The sequence below is a fragment of the Mauremys reevesii genome, linkage group 1 (assembly GCF_016161935.1).
Source record: "Mauremys reevesii isolate NIE-2019 linkage group 1, ASM1616193v1, whole genome shotgun sequence".
Lineage (NCBI taxonomy): Eukaryota > Metazoa > Chordata > Testudines > Geoemydidae > Mauremys > Mauremys reevesii.
This window is the reverse complement of record NC_052623.1, coordinates 291,375,615-291,401,201: the sequence shown is the minus strand read 5'-3', so window position 1 is coordinate 291,401,201 and position 25,587 is coordinate 291,375,615. Positions and strand designations below refer to the sequence as shown.

Genomic DNA, 25,587 nt, shown 5'->3' with positions numbered 1-25,587 from the left:
AAGGAACCCAAGAGAGCAATTTTGCTTGAAAATAAGATCAAGCCAGCAGCTAATAAGTCGGTGGAGTATCAGCATGGAAAGTAAGGTCACAATGGAAGATGCTGAGAGGAGGAGAGATATTTATCATCTTCTTTCAAGAAAGTTTGAAAATGTTATGAAGTGTGTACCTTTCAACCATATATTATGCACCTTAAGTTGTGACAGATATATGCTGATGGGGCTTTTGAGGGACCCCTTAAAATTCCACTAACTAACTGAAGAAAGTTTTGGGATAATTTTACCATCTTGGGATACTGCTTGTCATCTCCAGTATGAGAGACTTAGTGAGGTTCTAAAAAGTACTCTGGAAGATCAATTATTTTTTTCCACTGAAATATATTAAGTGCCCAAAACATCAAATATTTCAAAACCATTTCACTGGGAGGAAAACTCCTAGACCACTTTTGATGGAGACCCATTTAAAAACTTTTTCAGCTTATTATGAGTAGCACAAAATTTCTGTATGACATTTGAAGACAGTAAATTGTTTTCCACACCAGAGGTCCACATAACTAGCATCACACCCTCAGTTTCCTAAAGGATAGTCAGAATCCCACAATTAAAAAAATAATTAAAAAACTGCTTCTAAACAATAATGTTATTTTTCTGCATTTAAGATTCTTACCCTATTAAATGTAGACATACTGTAACAGTTATATTTTAGATTTTCAAACAAAGCTACTGAGAAGTATTATCAGTGACCTATTAAAGAAGGAATGTTCATCTCTATTATAGGAAGGTGGACAGAGTGAGCCTCCTGGAGCCAAAGCAGTAGCAAAAGTCTTTCAGCACCTGATATTCATTCTGGATGGCAATACACTAATGCTTTCTGTGAGGAAAGCCTGAACTAGGCTGAAGTGGCAATAACAGATATTTTACTAGACCTTTATTGGTCCTGGTATTTATGAACCAAAATCCTCTCCCAAAGCGTCAATCTTTTCTTGAACTTTACAGGTTTGACAAAAGGATGACTTGATAGGTAGGATTAAGTTACGTTTTACCTTGCAGTTTTACTAACCCCCTTTTCTCAATGAAAGGGTAGACTCCTATTGAGTTTGCATCATGGAAGTCTAGAATTTATGTTAGAAACTGTTTTTCATTATTCTCAAATTCCTGCCATCTGAACTTTTATTTTGAAGCACAGAATGCAGCTTACAGAAGATCAATTTAGATCAAGTTACAGTATTAAAAATACCAGCTGCTATTTTGTGAGAACAATTTCTTTTTGACAGAGTAGTATTCACAAGAACTTGGTTAAAGAGGAATCCAAATATCATTGTCATCAATGATTCTCTATAAACTGAACACACTACATTGACGCTATCCTTCAGGAAGTGAACATCTTATTTTTTGGAATAACACAAATATTCTGGTTGGCTTACTTTTCTCCCATGAAAGTTTGGAAGTGAATGGCAATATTGAAACAGATATATGGCACTGACCTTGCTATGCAAGAGGCAATTTAAAGGTTCTTAATTCCACAGTTTTAAATAAAATTTGTATAACCAGATGGAAAAGCCATCCATATGCTAAATATCTACAGCAGCTGATATAAGCACTTAGTTTAGTAAGTCATTCTTGTTTCATAGCACTTAAACTGAAGTAGTCTTTTTAATCCATAGAATAGCTGGATCACCAACAGTGCAAACTCACACCATGTTTCGCAAGTGAATCTCAATTGTTCTCTGTGGATCATGTTCCAAGGCTGAATTTAGTTCAGTTTCCATGTCCATTCAGTTTCTCCCTTCTGTGACCGGCAATCCATTAATAAGTGGGCTGAGCAGGCCACCCACCTAGACTGTACTCTGCAATTATTGGCTTTCATTAGAGGAAACAGCCATTTCACAGATACAGTTCAGGCCTCAATACCCATGCATGACAGATAAACAGAAAACTGATGTAGATTAATCAAGCTTAATCTGAGAGTGAATCAGCGAAAGAGCTATCAGTTGAACAGATCCCAGGAAATCCGACATCATCTGCTCTTAACACTAAACTACACTGCAATAAGTGACTTGTTCATTATCTACTCAAACTGTAGATGACTATTCACCAAGGGAAAAAAACTATTCCATAATTTACCTACCCAAAGAGCCATGCAAACTCACTGAGGTGTGTGAGTGTGTCGGGGGGGGGGGGGGGGGAGAGGGCGGACACCTTGATCCGTGGAATCAAGAAAACTTCTAATGGCTGGGGTTGAACCACATACAATATTTTAACATTCCTTTTACTGGATCTTCAGCAGCAACCTGATGCACAATATTGATACAGCTGGGATTAGAACATCTGTCAATGCTGTTGCACAAACAATGGTTGGGTGAGGTAGCATACTAGACAGCCATTTTTTCTTCATACACTTTTTCCCATGTTTTGAATACAGTTTGAATGAGAACAAACAGGCTGGTGTGTATCATGGCAAGTTACTTTTAAGGAGGCACTAAACCAGAAGACATGAAGTAAGGGTAAAAAGGGCTTTACTACATATTATGAACTACATAGTTAGGATATAACAGACCCACAGAAAACAGGACACAGAAAAAAAATGCATCTATAATTACAGAATTAATAAGGAAGACAATTTCAACAATAGCTATGCATTTCTTTTTAGTTTTCTGTTGGCAAGTATGTTTTATTATATTGAATTTAGTTAGGATATTAGTACTGAACATCTGTATTTATTTTTCCTCTTTTATAATGAGAAGGGATTTGTTTCTCTCCTAGCAATGCTAGGAAGTATTCACAGAACTGAGTAACCAAAAGATTATGGGAATAGATTGCCGATATTTGCCTTATTTGAACATTCTATTTGCTTTCATTTCTTGTTGTGCTGCTCATATGACTATTTGACAAACAGAGCTCATTTCTGTATCTTCAAAGTACAAGATAAGGAAAGCCCTTGTTACAGCTTGGCAGTGTTTGCCAGAGACTTTCCATCCTGCATAGCAGGTATTCAACTTGCTAGGAAAGCATGGAGTGTTTTTTTTTCCTGACTCATTGAGGTAGATGACTTGTTACACCATCAGGCTTGCATCCGAAGAAGTGGGTATTCACCCACGAAAGCTCATGCTGCAAAACATCTGTTAGTCTATAAGGTGCCACAGGATTCTTTGCTGCTTCATCAGGTTATAAGAGGATCTGGGATGAGCAGACCTAACAGAGGGACTCTACGAGCAGCCTAATTTAGAGAGAAGGTTTCATCTGATCTTGTGTGTTATCTTAAAGTCAATAACACCAGACCATGCAAAAGGAGAGAGGTTTGCATTTTACATAATACCTAGAGTGCACTTGATGAGCATGCATCTTTCCCAACATGCTCATCAACAATTTAGTCCTATGGGCTGTCTACCAGCAACAGAAAAATCAGCCAACACTCCCCACTCCACCCACCAATGTAGCACAAACTGAGGGTCTATGTACATTTCAGATCAAGTTATGTAATTTCAGTTTCCACTTTACTAAATGGCATGTCAAAAAGCTGTAATTACTGATAACTATGTAAAGCAGTGTTGCCGACGCCAAGCATACCAATAAATAAATAAATAAATAAATCACAAGTCAATCCCTAAAAAGAGTCATAACACTTTTAAAAAGACAACTTTTTATGTCCTTTTATGTACCTTCTAGTATTTGAGCCTTTAGGGTCCATGTTTTCCAGCTTCTCTCTGCAATCCTGAGGTCCAGAATTTTTTTTTAATTGAAAGCAGAGATTCTGATTTATTCACATGACTACAGTAACTGGGGCTATCAGAAAGACCCCAAATATTGTGAGACTCAAAACCCTAAGAGCTGAAACACCAGGGATGCAACGTGGCAGAGGCATAATAGACAATATAGCAAAAACTTAATTTAGTTTAGTCTGGAAGCTTTTGAGGTTCAAACTTTTGTTCAAAACAAGCTATCCTAATTTCCTGTTGTGTGTGCCACACACAATGTAGGCATTTAAATACGGATTGCCTCTAAGTTAGATTCCAAAGTAGAGTGCAAACTTAAAGGTTTATAGAAAATAATTTCCACGGTAAACACTGATATGCAGTTGCTCTGCCCAATCTTGTGAAAACTCCTTCTAATGAGCTTCTGCAAACAACATGTAATTTAAATCCCTTCACAAATCAGTGAGGTACATTAATGTGAACACAGTTCAGACTATTTTAAAATTAGGTAATGCTAACTAGTAGTTTACGTGAGTTGTTCCACTTACAATACTTTCCTTTATCCCCACAAAAATTAATTTTTTTTCAAGTCCATGATTACATCTAACCTCTCTCCTCTGCAGTGCCTTGAAACTCCTTCTATGAGGCAGATATCAGACAATGGTGAAAAGATTAGAGAGACCAAACCACACTTCAGAAGAGCACCAGGTGTCCAAAAGTAGTACCTCGGTGCAAACATGCCACCCTTTAGAAGGAAGACATGTTAGTCCCAAACAATGCTGAGTCTGAGCTGCTGGTTGGAGAAAGTACACAGTAGAAAATGCAGAGTCTGGATCACTTCCACTCTTCCGAAGACCGATACAGCAACGAGAGTCAGATGCCCCTGCCAGCCAAAAGAGCAGAGCCGGGAAATTACATGTACACTGATTTAACTTGTTAAAGACTTGAAAAAAGGGAACAACTGGGGAAACTCAGCTAATGACTCATTCCAGGGGCAAAGGCAAAACAGAAAGAAATCAGGAGGAGATGAGCACTTCCAACTTTATTATTCAATGCACAACAGCAAGTGGAGGACCATAAAAGTCTCAGTAATGATGATGTGGGGGGAGGAGGGGGAAGGACCTCAACTTTGACATGGAAGCATACTCTAATTGAAGTTCAAACCATTTCTCAGCTGAAAAGTTACATCACTTTTTTCAATTAAGTACTTTTCTCTGTCCTGTGACAACAAATTATGTCTGTCTCCCACCATCCCCGTTAGTGCCTCAGATTAAAACACTGACTACCCAGCAACATGGTTAATGTACACTCTACCTGAATCAAGGCAGTTCTTTTACAGCCTTACTTCTAACCTTACCTGTTTATTCAGGGTAGGTTTTTAGAACCTTCCAAAGAAGAAATTTCCATAGCACTACTTAAGAGGGAAGAAAAAAAACATCCATAGTTGAAAGAGCAGGGAATCCTAGTCTCTCCACTGTAGGAACAGCAATAAAAGATGGTCATGTGGCTCCTTAGGGTTTGTTTTTGTAAACTGCTGCCATGGACTTCACATGAGAATTCTGAAGAGTGACTAGGCCTAAACGCTATTCCTGAATCCTGAAATCTGATATGCACCTTAGATCTTACAGTCTTAGGGTACATCTACACTGCAATTAAAAACCTGTGTATAGCTTGAGTCAGATGGCATGGGCCAAGGGGATGTTTAATTGTGCTACAGATGTTCATAAAGTTGAGAAGATGTTACAATGTCCTCTAACAACAAATGTTGATGGGAAAAGGTATGAAAGAGAAACAAACAACTTGCATCAAACTATTTTAAACAAACAAAACATGATCAGATAACATAACGTCAGACCTAGTTTCCAAATTATCTGAAAAAAATCACTTCCTCTAATATGAAAAAGCAAAAAAACCTTTCCTGTCATTCTAGTCAGAAGAAAATAAACTACTTATTATTTCTATTGCTGTAACTGCAGGAAAAAGGATGGGAAAGCTTAAGATGGAAAAGTCAGCTCTAAACAGAAGCAATACCATGTTTATCTTGAATAGTTTTGAAAGGTCTGGGAACAGAAGACTTCTATTATTGAATAGGATGGCTCCTTTTTAGTTTTTATGATTTTCCTGACAGGTTCCCATTCATAGATGTTGTGAATGCAACAGAATGTCAAGCCTTTTCAGATGTTAAGGAACCATGGGGATGTGAAATTATATTTGAGAATTCAAAACAGTTCAGAGGATGTAGCTATACATCTTCAATTAAAATTAACTGAAAATGTGAGGATAGGCTTTAGTGCCCACTATAATTCATCTGTTCACTGCACCACATTACATTATATCAAAGCAATCTTATAAAATATATTAGAGCAACCCTATAAAATCAGTTGTTTTTGCAAATTTAATAAATTCTATGTGGTCTACCATATTAAAAATACATATTGCTCTAAGTTACAGTACTGCAAGTAATGGGAGATGAATTACAAAATCTTCCACAAATAGCTGTTGCTAGATCAGAGAAGGATTAGAATGCAAGAGAAATCTGAAGCTCTTCAGTCTGTACTAAAACTGAATGGCAGACCTGAACAATGTAATAGTAATTGTATTAGAGAAAGCTTTTAGGGTACCTAGAAACAACCTTATGGACTTAAGTGTATTTGTGTTTCTCACATACAGTAGGCTTGATTTTGAAGAAATGATTGACTAGACTGCATTTTGCTCATTGCTTCCCTGCTTAGGCTGTCATGAGCTCTTCAGGCCTGTGCTTCATTCCCTCTGCTGATTCCTACTTGATTTCTGCTGTCAGTTTAAGGCACTGGTCCTAACCTTTAGAATAAACAATGGATTGAGCCACAGAAGTGCTAAAGACCAAACTGAGAGAACGCAGGTCAAAAAGCCCAGGATAAAGTTTGTGAGTTAGGGACACGGGATTCTCAGAAAGGATCTGGGTGTGGAAGGAAGCTCCGAAGGAGATTAGGCAACTCTAGCATCTGACAGCATCTCTAGGAAATACTGTGCAAAACTTTGCTTTTCAAGAAAGCCTTTCCTTTATAGCAAGACTGACAACCGCCTTCTGCCCCCAAAAACCAAAACCAAAACCAGAGCCTTTCCTCCTGAAAAAGGAAGAACCACCACAGGCTCCATAAAATCTACTAGGGACTTCAGCTACTACTATTTAATGTGGAAGATGCTTGGATGCTATAGTGATGGGCAACAGTCTGAAACTCTAAGATGGACATATGCATTCTAATGGCTAAATCCTGGTCCCACTGAAATAACAGCAATGTTCAGTGACTCCAGTGGACAAGGATAAGGCCCTAAAGTAATTCTGATAACAGTTCAGATACTCTGTTTTATGCCAACTTGTAAGCACAGGATTTCATATTTTGTAGAATGATCCAGTTGTATGTGATATCAACAGCAACTTAGTTAACACCTCTAGCATCATTCAGTTAAAAATATATCAAATGTGTCTTCCTAGAATTTTTATCCTGACATTTCTCAAAGCATTTACTCTTGTTTTAACAGCCTCATATATTTGGTATTTACAGCTCACTTGCTGGTTAATTTGATCAGCGGATTTCTTGACTAAAGTAACAGATGTTGTAGTGCTGCAACTATTTCAGTTGGTATGACTTTTTGTTATTTAAACAAAATAATTATTCCGGTACAACACCTATTGTGGGTGCAATTATACTGCTATAGAAGTGCCTACGCCAGTATACCTGAGTCCACACAATTGTGGCCTCACAAGGGCGGTTGTGCCAGCGTAGTTAAAAATGGTATAGATTTTGAGTGTGGACAAAGTCCTACTTTCTTAAACCTGTTTCTGTGTCTCTTGTCATTAGATTGTTCACATCCCTTAAACTAAGTATTTGTTTAAACTAGTCTACAGTCCTCAGGGCAGAGGTCTTATTTAAGTTGTCTGTAACAGCAACTGTGATACAAGAACACCCTGAACTAGCATGTAGACAAATCTTAATTATGCTGTTGTACATTAGCCCACTTTGTACCCATTTATTAGCAACTGTGCAGCGGCATTGGTGCTAGCAGAAATTCAGTAATATTATGCAGCTTATTCCAGCTCACAGGTCTAAATTTTACCAGTGTTGGAATTCAGGGATCCAAAGAAAAGACTTGGGCATGTATATTTGCAAAGATGTCTGTGTGCTGAATTATTTTTTCTACAGCATGCTTTATAAAGATTTGATTTTTATTGCAATTCTCTACAATTGTGTATAAAATGGAAGTAGGAATCAAATTATTTATCTTTAGTCCAGGTAAAACCAACAATAAAACAGCTCTCCTTGACTAGCACTCTTGTAGTCTTTAATTTATCATGGGATGCCTTCTGGCAATCGCTCAGCGCTTGTGTAATTAAAAAAAGCATAGGTAAAGTTATTTTTAAGCACATCTAGCAAAAAAGGCATTATGGTCCATTTAGGTTAGTTTACATCAAGGAAACTAACCTACCACAAAGTGCCTTTCCAATCAAGGTAAATCATTCCCTGAAGTGGAGGTTGTTCTAGTTTAAAAAAAAAAAACCATACTAGTTTGATATTATGGTAGAACATTACTAAATAATGGACTCTGAAGTGGAGAGCTCTTAAAATGGTTGGTTTCAGTATGTGAAATATTGTAGCAAATTCTATTGAGATCAGGATTAATGAATTCAGCCTAGCTATTCAATAAATGGAGTGCACCATTTTGCAGTACTGGCTTATTTTTGTGTATCTTGGTACTTTTTTGCCCAATGTAAACACCTGGTTTATATATTAAGTAAAGTTACTCTTAGTGTTTCACAAGAAACTTGTTTAAATGGATTGGTGTGTGGATATCCTTTAACGGGAGGGAGGGGACAGTAAAAGGGGGAGGGAATGGAATATATTTTTGTTCTTCCTTCCACAATGTATCACCACAGCTGGTAGCCCAAAGGCTCTTGAATATGCCTCTTCATAGTTATTTGGGATAAGAAAAGTCCCAATACCACCATATTTTGCCACCTACTTTGGAAGTTATTGTTCTAAAGTTACAATAGAGCCTCTAGGTCTTAGTGGGAGGCTGTGGATTACAGAATTTTTCATATTAGCAAGTAAACAAAAAAGCAAGGATAACATATCAGTGCACTTTATTTTAACAACTGCTTAGTTTTAATTTTATTAAAACATAATATTTGCGTAAATGTACAACACAGTATTTTGAGACTTTGGAGGATTTGGCTACTGAATATAAAGAGCAGTTTTGTGCATGTGCATGAGATGGGGGTTGAGTGAAGTTTTCCTGAAACCCGGGGCATTTAGAAGATAAAAGTATGGGAATAATGTGAAATAAGTGGGCAAATGTTGTTAACATAACCCAGTCTACGTCCAATATTAGTTTTAAACAAAGGTGTGTGGTTTGGTATACAGAGATCTCTGCCTGCTTAGTACCCTTACAAACACACCAATAAAAACCCTTTAAGCCTATTAAAGGTACAGTTAAAGTATTTGAAATGTAAAGTGTTAAATAAGGCTTTCATTTTAACATTTGTTTCCTCTCACTCTAGCTTTAGAGAGTTTTAGAAGGTGAAAACCCTTGACAGTCTCTTAGATGGCATCAATATTTTTTTATTACTGCTGATGTTAAAGTCGTTTCATCCCAGGTGGTGGTTAGGATTCAGCTGGAGCTGGTAGGGTGGTGATGTCATCCTGCTCCCTCTCTCTGGCCTGGTCTAGTAAGGACATTTCTCAAGATCAGGATTATGAAGGCCTGGGGTCACAGAAAAAGGTGGTGGTGGCTGCCATGATGATGAAACTTGCTTCAGTAGCCTCCATCTGTTCTTTTGAGTGATGGGTGGAATAGCCCAACCCCTCACTATTTTGTCCATCAATTATGCCTACTATCCGACATACCAATGTTGGCTCACTAACTTCTAGCTTCACATCTTCTATTTTTAACAAGAATAATTTCAACACAATCCTTCAATAATAGCAACTTGTCCTTTTTGTTTAAGCTAATTCTGTTGATGCAAGTTGGCAATTGTAAGAGCATTAGAGTCTGACAATCATGCCGAACAGCATCCATTCCATCAAGCTTTCTACAGAAAAAAAGTAACTTGACCGGCAATTAGATTTTAAAAAGGCCTTTGTAAATAATGATTAATGGCATAAACTTTCAAAGCTGAGCACCTGCAGTTAGGCTCTGAAATCCGTATTTCAGCATTTAATTTAAAAATAGCCTGTCAAGCTACTTTTTTTCCTGTAGGAAACCTGGTGCAGTGGGTGCTGTTCAGCATAAATAGATTCTGATGCTTTTTAGGAGATATGTATATTTAATTATTCAATCTTTGCTCTGTTCTTTTGAGAGACTTCTGAGGACTTTCAACACAATAGTTATGAGATTTAATAATATGACCGCCACATAGCCATCTTTGTTTTGTTTTTCACTGATATGATATAACATAGGAATTTTCACACTGGATATGATCCATGTTGTCATCTAGTTCAGTGCCTTGCCTGACAGTGGCCAGAACCAGCTTTTTCACAGGAAAGGGTGACTAACTCTATAATGGAGACTTATGGAGTAAACTACACATTGGAATTTGGAAGAAACTTACGCTAGTAGATGGATTATACCCTAAAGCAGGGGTTGGCAATCTTCAGTACCCAGCCCAGAATAATCCGAAGGCAGGCCACAAGACATTTTGTTTACATTGACCTTCCGGAGGCACGGCCCTCTGCAGCTCCCAGTGGCCACGGTTTGCTGTTCCCAGCCAATGGGAGCTGCAAGGCTGCCAACTCCTGTCCTAAAGCATGATGGTTTATCTCCCTTCTTTAAACAAGCAACACAAAATTGGTGGAGTGATAAATGATGGAGACAGGTCCGTTATACAGACCTCTCACCTGGCAAGGTAGGCTCATTTGTGCCCAAGATCATACTTTTAGAAACAAAAACATTAGGATACATTTACAAGATGGGTGACTGTACCCTGGAATGCAGTAACAGTGGAAAAGACTTAGAAGTCATGGTAGGTAGCCAACTGAACATGAGCTGCCACTGCTACAGCGAAGAGAATGTGACTGTATAATTTATGAATTCTGGTTTATAGTAAATTTTTGTATCATGGAATGCCTCTGAACGGATGAGAAATCCACCATTTGCTAATAAGGCTGTAGCACATCTCTGCCCAACCCAAGAAAATAGTCATTAATCTTAATGACTCTGCTCTAATCATACAATGGGTATGCTGAAGAGGTTGCCTGATTGGGGAAACCAGTCTAACCAAGTTTATTTGCAAGGAGCTGACGAAGCGGAGAATGGAAAAGTCACCAGCAGTAGTACTAAAATTAGCAGGGGGAAACACAAACTTGAGATTCACAAAGACCTACCCAAAGCTGCTGTAGAAAAGAGGAATTGATGGGCATGTTTTCACAGCAGGGGCTCTGCTTTAACTGCAGGACTACCAGCCAAGGTCACAGAAAGCTAGCTGACCCAAAAAGGTGCCACGAGACTCAAAAAAGGACTCTGGACACTTCAGAGGATTCCCCAGAGTGATGAAGATGCTAAGACAGGGAAAACGTGTAAAAACTATTGTATTTTGTCTAGACCTGCACATATCCCATGCTGCTAAGTAAAGAGTAATGGTGTTTGGAATCCTGAGCAATATGTTAGCTTTCACTGTCATATGCCCATGAAGAGTTTAACTGCAAAGTCAGAATCTCTGCCACACAGCTGAAATTCTGGAGAAGAGGAGTGTACTTAAGCTACAGAGAAGTCTGAAGGGCCAGGATTAGTCCCAGGGGCTAGGCAATTGGACACAGCATTCAGAAGGGGGTGCTAGACAGAGGATCAGCACTCTAAAAGTGCACCTCCAGACGGGGCAGTGCCTAGAGATTATGTTCAAACCCAAGAGACTTAAAGTGCACATGGAGCCCAATGAGGTGAGCTCCAAACACAATGACTCGGTGTCAAGATAGAGCTCTTCCTTTGGCTGGAAACTACCAGGGCTCTGGGTGACAGAGGGCAAATGCAATTCTTGCCTGCCTAAGCAGAGGAACATCAAGTAGGAGCAGGGAGGTGGCATCACCCCTGTTCACAGCACAGTGAGATTGTTACTAGAATATCGTCTCCATTTCCGATATCTACACTTCAAAAAGGATGTTGACAAATTGGAAAGTGTTCAGAAAAGACATAAAAGAATAGTTCCAGGTTTAGAAAACATGCCTTATAGTGAGAACTCGGGAAGCTGAATGTATGTAATTTATGAAAGAGAAGGTTAAGAGATGACTTGAGCAAAGTCTATGAGCATCTAAATGTGTAAGAGATTTCTGATAGTGGAGGGCTCTTTAATCTAGCATAAAAAGGCATAATGAGATTCACTGGTTAAAGGCGAAGCTAGACAAATTCAGACAAGGAATATGCCACACATTTTTCACAGTAAGAGTAGTTAACCACTGGAAAAACTTGCCTTGGGATGTGGTAGGTTCATCAGTTGAAGTGTTTAAATCAAGACTACATATCTTTCTAAGAACTATGCTAATGCTGAAACAGAATTTATCGATTTTATGAAGAAACAACTGGGTGAAGTCCTATGGCATGTGTTATGCAGGAGGTAAACTAGATGATCATAATGAACCCTTCTGACCTTAAAACAAAATAAAAAATCACCACACATAGAATTTTAAGTTTTAAGTGTATGAGTTGACACAAAGATGAACATCTCCTTCAAAATTATCTACTACATAGGACTGCATTTATTTTCTTCTCTTGTCTCTGTTTTGACCACCAAAATTAAATTGTTTTCCTCAAATTCAGGCTTACACAAAGCACTCTTAGGAAGAGGATACTTAGCAAGCATCTTCACTATGTATCTTTTAAAGTATTCCTGTAGGTTCCCAATCATTGGTTCTTTAAAGAGCCATCCCACCAGAAAATGTTTCACTAGCTGGGATAATGGCACATGCTACATTTGTCCTTTTTTGTGTGTGTGTGTCTTCCAAACACACAAATCATCAAATCTCTTGCAGACTGGTGAAGACTGTTTGGACATATTACTTCAGTATATTCATCAAAATATGAGGTCACTTCACCAAACACTGCCCATGTTTTCTCCATAAAAATATTAATCTTGTCAGTGAAACTAAAATAGTGCCATTCTTAACTTACGGATAAAGTTTTGTTATAGATAAACTTTTTAGTCCATATGTGGAAGTTTTGTTTAAATATGTGAAGTATGTGATCACTCTGTAAACAAAACCAATCACAACTTCCTTCACAACTAATTGCTTTATAATGACTCTTATCAAAATTAACTACATTTCTCCTTGGAATTCAGCCAAGTATCTTTCCAACAAGTAATAAGACAACAAACCGTGTGTAATAGGCTTCATTACACAATTCTCAGAGATTGCTCTAAGTGCAACTGGCTCTGTTTGCCATCTTCTGATCACTATAAGCAGAGTCATACACTGCTTTTAGAGGACTCAATTCAGATATAAAGATAAATAAATGTAATACAAAAAAACTGAATTTGAGCAACAAGCTGAATTAAGACATTAGTATCGGAGTGAATGCTCATTAAGGCAAGATGTTCCCCATAACTGTATTATTACAAAGATATTTAAAATATTGAAACTGATTATTTTTCCGTAGATTTATTCTCACATTTCTCTGAGCTCTGGCAAGGAAAATAAACTGATTATCTATAAACAAAAAACAAACAAACAAAAAAGACGAGTTTCATTTTCTAGTTTCATGCCCCTGCACAATCTTTGTCAAGTTGCTGACAGTGCAGGAAACATTTGTTAATAAAAGCTTCCCATTAGAATAGGTTTTCACAAGTTTTGTGATAGTATTTTCTATTGATCTTCGATTTTTTAGGATTAAGTTCTTAAAGAGATTTGTATCCAAGTTGGATGTAACAGAACCCTTCAAAAGCACAAAAGTTCATTTAGTCACTTTATGATGTGTTAGAAGGCAGATATTAATTTAGAGTCAACTAGTATCTAAACAAAAGGCCTTTTTAGCTTCCTTATTTGAAGTATCATACACATGAAATTTATTATTTAAAAGGGAAACAGCATTAAGATAGTGTTCAGGTTGAGAAATCAAGCACAGGTTTTGGTAGCTTCTAAGTATTACAATATTTACCTGAATGTAAAAATATACAGGATGTACAATGGGACCAAGTTATGGCACAGAATAAATATAGCAATAATTACAGTTTAGACTGAACAAAACAAAAACAAAAAAACAAGGAAGTCACTACAAAAGCTCAATGTGGACAAGTTAATAGTTCTTGCTGCACTAATTCTTCAAAATTTCCTAACTTGAGTTCATGGTTCTGCATCACTATTTTGTTTTAGTTTCCTACATTTTAAGAAGAAAGAACTAGGTTTGTTGAGGAGTACATTTATATACTAAAAAAAAGAAACAGCATCATATCTTAATATACATATACAAAAGAGATCAGTGTAACAAGGTCCTGTATCACACACATTTAGGTGCCTGGGCCCTTTCAGAACAGACTTTATGGGAAATTTAGACTCATTTCCTTCTTGGCAACTATCAGTCATGAGACCAAAGATTCAGGCAACTAACTGCCTTTGAGAAATACATAAGGACTAGTCTCAGCTCAGTTGGAGGGTAGATGAATTACTCCTGGGGGGAATTCTGCACACAAAAAAAACAAAAAACCCAAAAACATCATATTTTATTTGTAAAAATAACAATATAATCACGCCAGTTTCAATTATTTTGGTAATTTATTTCAAAATACCTGTTAGCAAGTATGTCTGTAACAATACAGACAACAAAAAAAGATTCAGGAAATGTTTTTTGACACAGATTCCTTACAAGGCATATTAATACAGAACTCTGAATAATAATTCATTTAAACTACAGTACAAACATATTTCCCACACCTCTTTGCACTGCTTCTGAAACTTGGGGGAGTCAAGGGTAACAGAGGAGCTGAGGGAGAGGGAAGTAATTGCTGTGACGGTGCCTGGGGTTTGAAGGGCTGTTGGGTGTCAGTGGGAGAAGTATGGAAAGGGGTTGGCTGTTTTTTGGGGGGGGGGGAGAGGGAGGGAGGGAGGTGGGATTGTTCGGGAGCCTCCCCAATGCAGACCCCATCCCCATGTCTCTGCAACCCCATTCAGCACCTGCCCCTGTCGTCCCCCTCACTAGCCATTCTGAACCCCTGTTTGTCACACACACACACACACACACACACCCTGCAGCCCCATGCTGTCCATCCCCCCATATCCTGACCTGGATCCATGGGCAGGGTGGTTTGAGGAATACGGCCTCTTCTCTTCCCTATCTGCAGCTGGGGCTGCTCCTGCTTGGGAGCAGCTGCTCACTGTCCTGGTGCCCTTGGTGGGCAAAAGGCATAACTGCAGCACTTCTTGGCAGAATATTTTCTGCTGAGAAAAAAAAATTCTGAGCAGCACGTGAATTCTACGCATGCACAGTGGTGCAAAATTCCCCCTGAAGTAGTGAATGTTCAAGTAAAACCCTTCATGAGGACTTGTAAGGAGATCAAAAAGGTATCAAGAGAATCTACCCAGGGGAAGGGTGCTTCTACTCTGCCCATGTGCTAAATGCTGTAAAAACTTCACTTGGTTGTTGAGTGTTTTGTGTTACATTGATCCTATTTTTGAATCTTCTCCAAGTTAGCACAGCCAGTCCTTAGAAAAAGAGGTTTGGACAGAACTGTAGTTTGGGCTTTATTACACATTCCCCAACTGATGTATCTGTCAGCTTCCAGTCAGCTTTAAATATATGTAATTTAAACACTAAGCCTGTTTTCTTCGAATCTGAAGTATTTACTTCAACCCGCTAGGAAGTTGTCCCTTCTCCAATTCCAGTTATGTGACCATTAAGATATCTCCTGTAATATATAGGAAAAGTACTCCCATAATTTAAGAGTGGCTGTATTGATTGTTAAAATAAGATTCACCTTTGCTCCAGGATCAAGCAAATAAATTTCAACCCAGAAGCAACTTCTCTGAGGAAGTTAAAAGCCAGTGAGTGAAGTTAGAATGGAAACTGTACCCTAGGGTTCTGTTTCATGCAGCTATGCAGCTGCATAAACAGATGTATAATTGTGCGCCTAAATGTAAGATTCTTTTAAAAAAACAAAAAAAAAACCCTATCCTGTAACACCATAAAATAACCCTCACAATGTAAGCCAACCAATGCAGTAGCATCTGCACATGTCTGCAAGCAGAACGAACAGGTCTGGAAAAGAAACAAATAAAAATTGCTCCTATTCATATATAATTAACTAGCATTTGTACTGAAGTACCACTCTGAGACATCGCTCAGGATCATTGTGTGAGGGATTGTACAACCACAAACAGTAACAGTCACTACCCTCAAAGGCTTATGAATCCAATTAAAAAATGGAGGGAACGGGGGATGAGGTGAAGGTAACGAATGCAAGATCAGTTATACAGGTTACATGCTGTACAGTTTAGATATCAAAAATTATAATTATTTCCCTGCTAAAAATTTCAGGGGGGAAAAAACTGAAGTATCTTCTTTTTTATTGCATGTAGGAGCAGTTGTTGTAGACTGTAGTAAGAAGAAGTTCATTGCAAAATAAAACCCACATTCCCACCTAGTTAAAGATAGGAAGAAACAAAGATTTCTTTACCACCCAGAACCAGAATCCAAGCTGCCTCCTCATTGCCAAAAGCCAGGACTGATTCCTCACTTTCCCAGGCACCCTACATCAAAAACCAGCTGTTAACCACCACTAGTTGCTCCCTCTTCTCCACCCCAAGAGCTTCGATAATTATGGCCTTACCAAATTCACAGCCATGAAAAACACATCACGGACTGTGAAATTTGGTCTTCCCCCCGGTGAAATTTGGTCCTTTCTGTGCTTTTACCCTATCCTATAGGATTTCACAGGGGAGACCAACGTTTCTCAAATTAGGGGTCCTGACCCAAAAGGGAGTTGCGGGGGTGGTGTCACAATGTTACTTTAGGAGGGTAACGGTATTGCCACCCTTACTTCCGTGCTGTCTTCAGAGCTGGGCAGCCAGAGAGCGGCAGCTGTTAGCCGGGCACCCGGCTCTGAAGGCAGCACCCTGCCACCAGCAGCAGCACAGAAGTAAGGAGGGCAATACTATACCAGTCCACCCTTACTTCTGCCTTCAGAGCTGGGCAGCCAGACAGTGGCAGCTGCTGACTGAAGGCCCAGCTCTGAAGGGAGCAGCGCAGAAGTAAAGGATGGCATGGTATAGTATTGCCACCCTACTTCTGTGCTGCTGCTGCTGGCAGCAGCTCTGCCTTCAGAGCTGGGCTCCCAGCCAGCAGCTGCCACTCTCCAGCTGCTCAGCTCTGAAGGCAGCACCGCTGCCAGCAGCACAGAAGTAAGGGTAGCAGTATCACAACCTCCCCACAATAACCTTGCAACCCCCCCCCCAACTCCTTTTTGCATCAGGAACCCTACAATTACAACACCGTGAAATTTCAGATTTAAATAGCTGAAATCATAACATTTATGATTTTTAAAATCCTACGACTGTGAAGCTGACCAAAATGGACCATGAATTTGGTACGGCCCTATCTATACTGTACTCCTATACTTAAAAGTTCAAAGTCACTGATCTACAAACACCAAGGTGCACCAGCAAGACTCTGGTTGTGGGTATAAAGCTACAAGGCTAAGGGCACAGCTACATTATGGTGCTATAGCAGCAGCTATGCCGCTGTAGCACCAACAACAGAGATGCCTCCTATGTTGATGGAAGAGGTTTTTTGGTCCATGTAAGTAATCCAACTCCCCAAGAGATGGCGGCTAGGTCAACAGAAGACTTTTTCCATCAACTTAGCCATGTCTACACCGGCGCTAAGTCATCTTAACTATGGTATTCAGGGGGGTGAATTTTTCACATGCTGATTGACATTGCTAGGTCAATCTACATTTAAATGTGGACGTGGTCTAAATTAACATGTACCAAGTTGCTGGAAAAGCATTTAACATGCTGTTACCATGAGCTGACCAAGTATTTGCTTTAAATGCTGGTAACTGAAGTTTCTTCTACTCAGACTTCACTAATGTAATCTTATGATTGAAGAGATTACTGTCCAAAAGGTTATGCTTTGTGTCATTCATAAAACTAAGCAAGGCTTAACACTGGTGGTACTCTCTCTCCAATAAGAGGCAAAGATTTTTGTCCTGGATTTGAAAAAAAAAGTCTACTCTACAGCAGCAAGAACTGCCCCCCTTCCTCTCACCAAACTGAGAGCAGAAAGGGCCCAAAGCAATTGGTTTCTACATAACTTGTATTTTAAATAGCAGAATAGGTGCCTGCCTTTGAGGATCTAAGCCTAATTACCTTTGAGAATCTGGGCCTTAGTTCCGATTTCTTACAGTTGCAAAGAAAATCTTCTAGCATCAAAATGATGCAGTGCTGTCTGTCTAAAAGATTTATAGGAAGACAGCTCCAGTGCTTCAGCAGTTGCATATACCTTTCTCAGTAAGCAGCAAAACAAAAGAATGTAGTCATTTTCATTGCTACTGTTCACAACTGTCAATTTCACTCTACCAGTAGTTAGAAAAGTTATCCACCAGAGGCGGGCACAGGAGTTACTCATGGGTCTCACTCTGCCCCCAAAACCCCAGAGCTTCCTGGCTGCGGGTGTGGTTATAGGGAGGAAGAAGGGATAGAGTAGCAGAGGCCATCTTGCAGCCTCTCAGCTGACGCTGGCTTCCTCCTTTGCCCTTCCATCAGCCTATTCTGGGTTCTTCCTTTTCCCTTCACCACCCAGAAAGTTCTGGGGTTTTGAGGGCAGAGAGAGACCACATCCTCTTTAAACAGCTGGAGGTGAGCAAAAAGGGCTTCAACCTAACATTAATTAGCCAAAGACTGCTACAAGAGATGAATTAACCAAGCAGGATACAAAGACAGTTCTCAAGTAGGAATCCTAAAGCGTGCTCCCCCCACACACACACCCCACACACACACACAATTTATGTGGAAGTGAGACTCTGGGTTGTACATCAGGACTAATTTTGCCCTTGGCCTCTGGTAACTCCAACTCCTAATCTTCCAATACTATTTACTCTGTAAGGTATACATACACCATTTCTGTTAAAAAATAATCAGACTAGAAATATGTTAGAGTGGACTAAAACTTAAAAACTTTATTGATTTAACATGAGTAAATCTGTGCACAGAATGCAGAAAATAAATTTAGTACTACTCAATAAAGAAACTGTTCTGCTTGACATTTAGAAAAGCAAACACTCTGCACATCCCCCACACCTCATATCACTGACTGCCTGCAACTGCACAATTGCAAAGCCTCTAATTTTTTATTTCCTGTAAACATAGGAGCCATGCAAATATACCTTTTAATGAGTTCCAGATACAGCTCTCTCCCTCAGCACTTCTGACAGAGACTATTTGCAGAAACTTAATGTTTTCTGATAAGTAATTAATGAAGTAGAAAGCCAAAAATTCAATAGTAAGTTCTTTGGGGGAAGGAATACCATATTTTATGTTTGCACAGCATCTAGTACTTTGTGGGTACTCCCGGAAAACTACTGCAACACTTAACCAATATAAATACTGTATTTTACAGAAAACAATTATTCATTCTTGCTATCTTAAGACAATAGTTCCCTTCCACTTGTCTCCTTTCATGATACCTAGCTCATTTATTTTTAAATCTTCTCTACCTCTGAAGCTGAGATAGCCATTACATTAAAATAATGACAAATCATATTACGTAAAGGCTATTCTGGTTCGTACAACAAGTCCATTGCCACAGCAAAGCAGCACGTCAGCACATATTTTACAAACAGTGATATCTACTTTCTTTATCAAGACTTATCCCTGTTCAAAAGCAGGAGAGCACGAGGCCTGAATATCACAGTTGGGGAAACAGAGAAACAGAGTGAAGGGGGAAAAGTCAGATCGTCAAACTAGCGATCAAGCTCAATCTCTTTTCAAGCCCTTCCTAATATATTCAGAGTACTGAACACTTAAGTAGCATCTCACCCAAGAATCAGTAATCACAAGTTTTTGTCAAGAATTAAGACATTTTAGGAGTGCTGTTTCCCAGACTATACAGTACAGAAGTTCTGGGAGGCATTTCTGTTGTAGTAAATGTTTTTTGTATCTATGTTTATATCTGGTGCATGGACCATCATAAAAAATGGTCTGCTGTATTTGTAAACTTCAGTTTAAAACTGAGAACAGGGAGACCTGTATGCTTCTATCAATAACTGCAGCTAATTTTTAGACATGAGGGGAAAAAGTTTCTTCTAGAGAGAGTCTGAATGCCAAGATATGTAAATCCTGCATAATGTGGCTTGCTCTTAATCACATTTTGTCAATATGTGGTTCAAAACATTAGTATCGTCACTTCCCTGGAGACTCACGTCCTACAGAAATAGTGTATAAAATAGCTACAACATGGTTAGGTGCACATTAGTCAAACTGGCTGCGCTTTATGCCAGACTTTCAGCCTGATCCATCTCTCCACTGAAGTCAACGGGAGTTGGATCATGTCTTTAAAGTACATAAATTAAACAGCACAACACACACAGAGAACATTACGTGCAAAAGAAGATTTAAAAATCCTCTGTTACTCAGCCTTCACCCTCTTGACTCTAGGGATTTCATAGTTTCAACTACTCCAAGAGTCAGAGAGCCTTCCACAGAAGACAAGACCTGAATATGTTAAAAACAAGCAAGATTTTAAAAAAATATTCATTGGACCTTCGTTATATAAGAAGAGCACAAACCCAACTTTTTCTCCAGTTAACCTTCACCAAAAAAGAGAAAAGGATTTTAGGTTTTATGCATAGTATTTTCCTTAACTTTTAAACAAAAGTTCTTAGTTCCAGAGTTGCTAAAAAAGTGAAAGGATCCTTGACAAATAAATAGTATGTGGTGGGGAAATGTTTCCTTGGACACTCTTTGAAAGTGAGAAGACAGAAAAGCTTTTAAACACAAAAAGAAATTTTGAGATCTTTCGTTCCCAATTTAAGAAAGTCCCCCTGCAACCCATGGTTAAAAGCAGGAAAAATGGTCAATTTGTTGCTGTCATTTGGATCTAGCCGTCTAAGCACCTTTTTATTCACAGCTCTTAGTTAGCTTTTCTTTTCTTCAAAAGATGAATTCTGTCACATCTTAACTACTTAAAGCAGTGATACTCAGACCTCAGTTGTTCAGGAGCCAAATTAGCAATCAACATTACCCAAGAGAGTCACAGTACTGTGAATTCACTGTTTCATTTACTACTTTTTATATATATTTCTTAATTTATTTTCTTGGTTATTCTGACCAAGTATTATTTTATTAACTACAACTGGTGAATAACACAGTACAGTAAAAGCTGTGTTGATCTGCACTCTAACAACCAGAAAGTTCTAGAAACTGGCACTTCTGATATCCGTTACTAGTCCGGTTGGCACTGCGGCCAGCAGGCTCCCTACCTGGCAACATATCCCTGCTGCTCCTAGGTGGAGAAATGGCCATGGGGCTCTGTGCGCTACCCCCGCAGCTCCCACTGGCCAGGAACCATGGCCAATGGAAACTGCAGGGGTAGAGGCAGCATGCAGAACCACCTGGCCACGTCTCCATCTAGAAGCAGCAAGGACATGTTGCCATTTGTGGGGAGTCGCCCGAGGTGAGCACCAACCCCCTGCCCCAAGCCCTCTCCGGCACCCAAACTCCCTCCCAGAGCCTGCGCACCATATTCCCCTCCTTCCATTGTAAGTATAATTCTTAGTTAACCAAAACTTCTGACTTACCAGCTCCCCCATTCCCCCAACATGCTGGATAACAAAGCTTTTACTGTAAAAGCATCCTGATTGGTTAATAATTAAATCAGTGTTTTAATATATTACCTGCTGCAAAGAGCCATTTGCAGCTCCCAAGTCTCAGTCTGAGTATCACTGACTTAAAGCCTAACAGCTCACAAGTGACCATAACCATAGATGGTAACAAGCATCCAACACCCTTTTGCCACACCTCCCATCTCCCCAGCTAGAAGCATTTTTAACGAGCAATGAATTAAGATGGACGAGAATCCTGCTTGTCAAGTGCTACTGTAGGTTTCAAAACCTAAAATACTGCACAGTACCTATCAGATAACTGGTTTGCCACATGCCTTACAGCAAAAGCTAAAAACTTTTTAGGAAAATTAGTGCATGGCTGAAAGAACATCTCTAGGTGATTGCATTGTATTCAGAGAAGCTCCTACAGTATTTTCTAAAGCTATCACAGGTCACTGAAGTGAACGTGTGTTTGTTTTTGGTTTAAGCCCTGTGCTTAAGGAAGCAAGGCTATCAATTTCAGATTCCTGCCAGCTCACCAGAACTGAGTTGGCAAGGAAAGCAAAGGAATGGAACTAAATACATCCTCACCACAACATTTGTAGTGAGCAGATAACTGTCCAACAGCTGATGTTTTTAAAAACTGTTACAGTCCTTATTTCAAAGATCTGACAGATTAAGGAGAATAAAAGTGAGGATAACATCAAAGTGAGTTTTAGTTGGGACCCAACCATACCAGTCAGGTTTTGATATGCCAAGTGTTAATTTCTATTCTAATTTATCTCCAGGGATTAAACTAAAACATCTAAGCTTTCAGCCAAAAGAGTCCTCTCATGAAAAAATTTGAGATGTTTTTTCTGTTTTATGTTTTGTTTTAAATACCACATATTAGTCCACATACACCTCTACCTCGATACAACGTGACCCAAAATAACACGAATTCAGATATAACACGGTAAAGCAGTGCTCCGGGGGACAGGGCTGCACACTCCCATGGATCAAAGCAAGTTCAATATAACATGGTTTCACCTATAACGCAGTAAGATTTTTTTGGCTCCCAAGGACAGTGTTATATCGAGGTAAAGGTGTATAAGCAGATGAATTTCTAATAAAAAGTCACAGGTTCAACTCATTTAAGTTTTTTTTTTTTAAATCTACCTTTAGAGAACACTGGTTTTGGAGGGTTTGTCTGTCTGTTTGCGTGGGTGTTGACGTTTTGGGGGGGTATTTGTTTTTTTGCAGTTTTCCTGGACACTGTGATTTACACAGATAATTTTAAAACAAATATTACATGGCTACTGCATACTGGACTGAGAATTAAAAGATTAACAATATTTCATTAAGCTACTAAGTATTAAACATACTTGTGAATGCATTCTTCTTGAAAATCAGTCTTTCAAACAGACATTTCTAATAAATATACAGGAGGGTCAGTGGTGACATACAACAGTTTATAATGCTTGGGAAATTTAAGTTTTGTTCCGTTGGGGGAATTAAACAGTTAATAGGGAGACTCTTTTCCCAGTACTAAGGAAAGGAGATTACTGACAACAGAGAAAACTAGGTTTTTAAAACTGTGTTATGTATTTTTAAAAGGGCATATTACTACATTATCTTCACTCCTAGTTTCAGCTTAAATATGCCTTGCTCATTAAGCCTCTGATGATGATGCATCCTGCATGACAATTCACTGCTCTTCATTTTCTCTAAACATGCAAAATATTTTCTTAGTCTGATTATCAGATCTTAATGTATTTGAGCGGATACATTAACCTAAAACTGAATGAGGCCCCACAAGTGCCAAGGGACAACCACCCCTGATGATACCACGTGCAAAAGTCACACAACCCTCAACTATTTTCCCCATGGGTTTAACCACCTTCTACACACGTTTCAACAAGTAAAGTGCTCCAGTTTTTAGTGATTTACCCATCCAGTCCCCCTGCCAAAAGGGTAATTCCACAACCCCAACTACATCCCTCCCAATCCCAACAATTTTTAACCAACGGGGGGGGGGGGGTTATTCTGCGTCCTTGGCAGATAAAACACAGTTTGAAGTTGAGATCGGCCAGTGTTTGCGAACAAGCAACAGCCACACAAAGGCGCGGGGGGTGACCCGCCCGCAGGGACGGGCTGCAGAGAGGCGAACGCTTCTGTGGCCGCAGCGCTGCGCCGGGCGCGACCCTGGCCAGGCTCTCGCGGCTGAGCGGGGAGGAAGGCAGTTAACGGGGGCCGCGTTGCCTCCTCCCGGACCCCTCAGCGACACGGTGGGGATGGGGGCCGCGCTGGCCAAGAGGGACCCCCGCGGTGCGGGCAGCGCCGGGCTCCGCCACGGCAGCGGAGGGGTCTGTAGCAGCAGCCCGGCAGCACCGGGGCGGACTCCAGCCTCTGGGCGAAGCCCCAGCAGAGTCGCCGCCGCCGCCACAGGCTGGGCACCCCGGTACCACCCCAGTTACCGCCCCTGGCGGGCAGCCCGTCCCGGACCGCGGCGCTCACCTCCCCGCGCGGCACCTGGGAGCGTCCGGCCGTTACCCGCGCGCAGCCCTGGCCGGCTGTAGGGGGTCGTGCCCGGGACGCCTCCTGCCCTGCGCGGGCTCCGGCTGCGGCTCCTGCCCCCGGACCCCGCCGCGGCGCAGCGTCGCTGTTTGATTCTCTCACCAGCCGCGCCACCCTCGCCCTGGACCAGCGGGGCGGGGCCCCCGTGCAGCCTCGCCCCTTCGGGGCACGTGACAGGTCCTGCCCGGACTCATTGGCGCAGAGCCGGTGAGGGCGGGGTGCGGGTTTGACAGCTCCGCGGCCTGAGGCCAGCTCCGCAGGAGGCTTCTCGCCCCGCCCCCAGCCCCTTGCGGATCCGTTAGACCCGGTCCCCTCCTCCGCCTGCGCTTCCCTAGGACAGCGGCGCACCCGCCCCCACCCGGCAGCCAGCACCTGCCCACAGCCCGGCTCGCGCCCCGGCAGCCACAACACCCCCCCCCGCTACAGCCCTACACGCACCCCCGGCAGCCACAACACACCCCCCCCCGCTACAGCCCTACACGCACCCCCGGCAGCCACAACACCCCCCGCTACAGCCCTACACGCACCCCCGGCAGCCACACCACCCCCCGCCCCGCTACAGCCCTACCCGCACCCCCGGCAGCCACAACACGCCCCCCCCCGCTACAGCCCTACACGCACCCCCGGCAGCCACAACACGCCCCCCCCCCCCCGCTACAGCCCAGCTCGCGCCCCGGCAGCCACAACACACACCCCTCCCGAGCCCTACACGCACCGGCTCCAGACCCCAGCGCGCCAGGCGCGTGGCCCCGGCAGCCACAACAGGGCGGCATTTGGCTCCGGCGGACCTTCCGCAGTCATGCCTGCGGGGGGTCCACCGGAGCCCTGGGACGAGAGGACCTGCCGCAGGCAAGACTGCGGAGGGTCCCCTCTTCCCGCGGCTCCGCTTGAGCTCCCGCAGGACACTTCTGCCCCGGCCGTGGGACCGGGGAAGGACGGCGAAGCGCACCGCCCTGCTTGGGGCGCCGTAATTTATAGAGCCGCCCCTGCCTACACGCACCCCCGGCAGCCACAACACCCCCCGCTACAGCCCGGCTCGCACCCCTGGCAGCCACAACACCCCCCGCTACAGCCCTACACGCACCCCCGGCAGCCACAACACCCCGCTACAGCCCTACACGCACCCCCGGCAGCCACAACACCCCCAGAGCCCTACACGCACCCCCGGCAGCCACAACACCCCCAGAGCCCTACACGCACCCCTGCAGCCACAACACCCCACAGCCCTACACGCACTCCTGGCAGCCACAACACCCCACACACACACACAGCCCTACATGCACCCCTGGCAGCCACAACACCCGCTACAGCCCTACATGCACCCCGGCAGCCACAACACCACTCCCGCTACAGCCCTACACGCACCCCCGGCAGCCACAACACCCCCAGCGACAGCCCTACATGCACCCCGGCAGCCACAACACCCCGCTACAGCCCTACACGCACCCCGGCAGCCAACACCCCCCCACAGCCCTACACGCACCCCCGGCAGCCACAACACCCCCAGCTACAGCCCTGCATGTACCCCTCGGCTCCCGCAGCCACTCCGCCTGCTACAGCCTG

The 25,587-nt window shown here is 41.7% G+C and overlaps 1 protein-coding gene across 2 annotated transcripts in view; it reads right to left on the bottom strand.

The window, feature by feature from the left end:
• Positions 1 to 24,131, bottom strand: part of OSBPL8 (oxysterol binding protein like 8) — a 179,235-nt gene extending 155,104 nt beyond the window's left edge. For both annotated transcript variants that reach the window (XM_039498130.1, XM_039498138.1), the window contains exon 1: positions 23,965 to 24,131. The gene's annotated coding sequence lies outside the window, so the exon portion shown is untranslated. The remainder of the gene's footprint in view (positions 1 to 23,964) is intronic.
• Between the last annotated feature and the right edge of the window lie 1,456 nt (positions 24,132 to 25,587).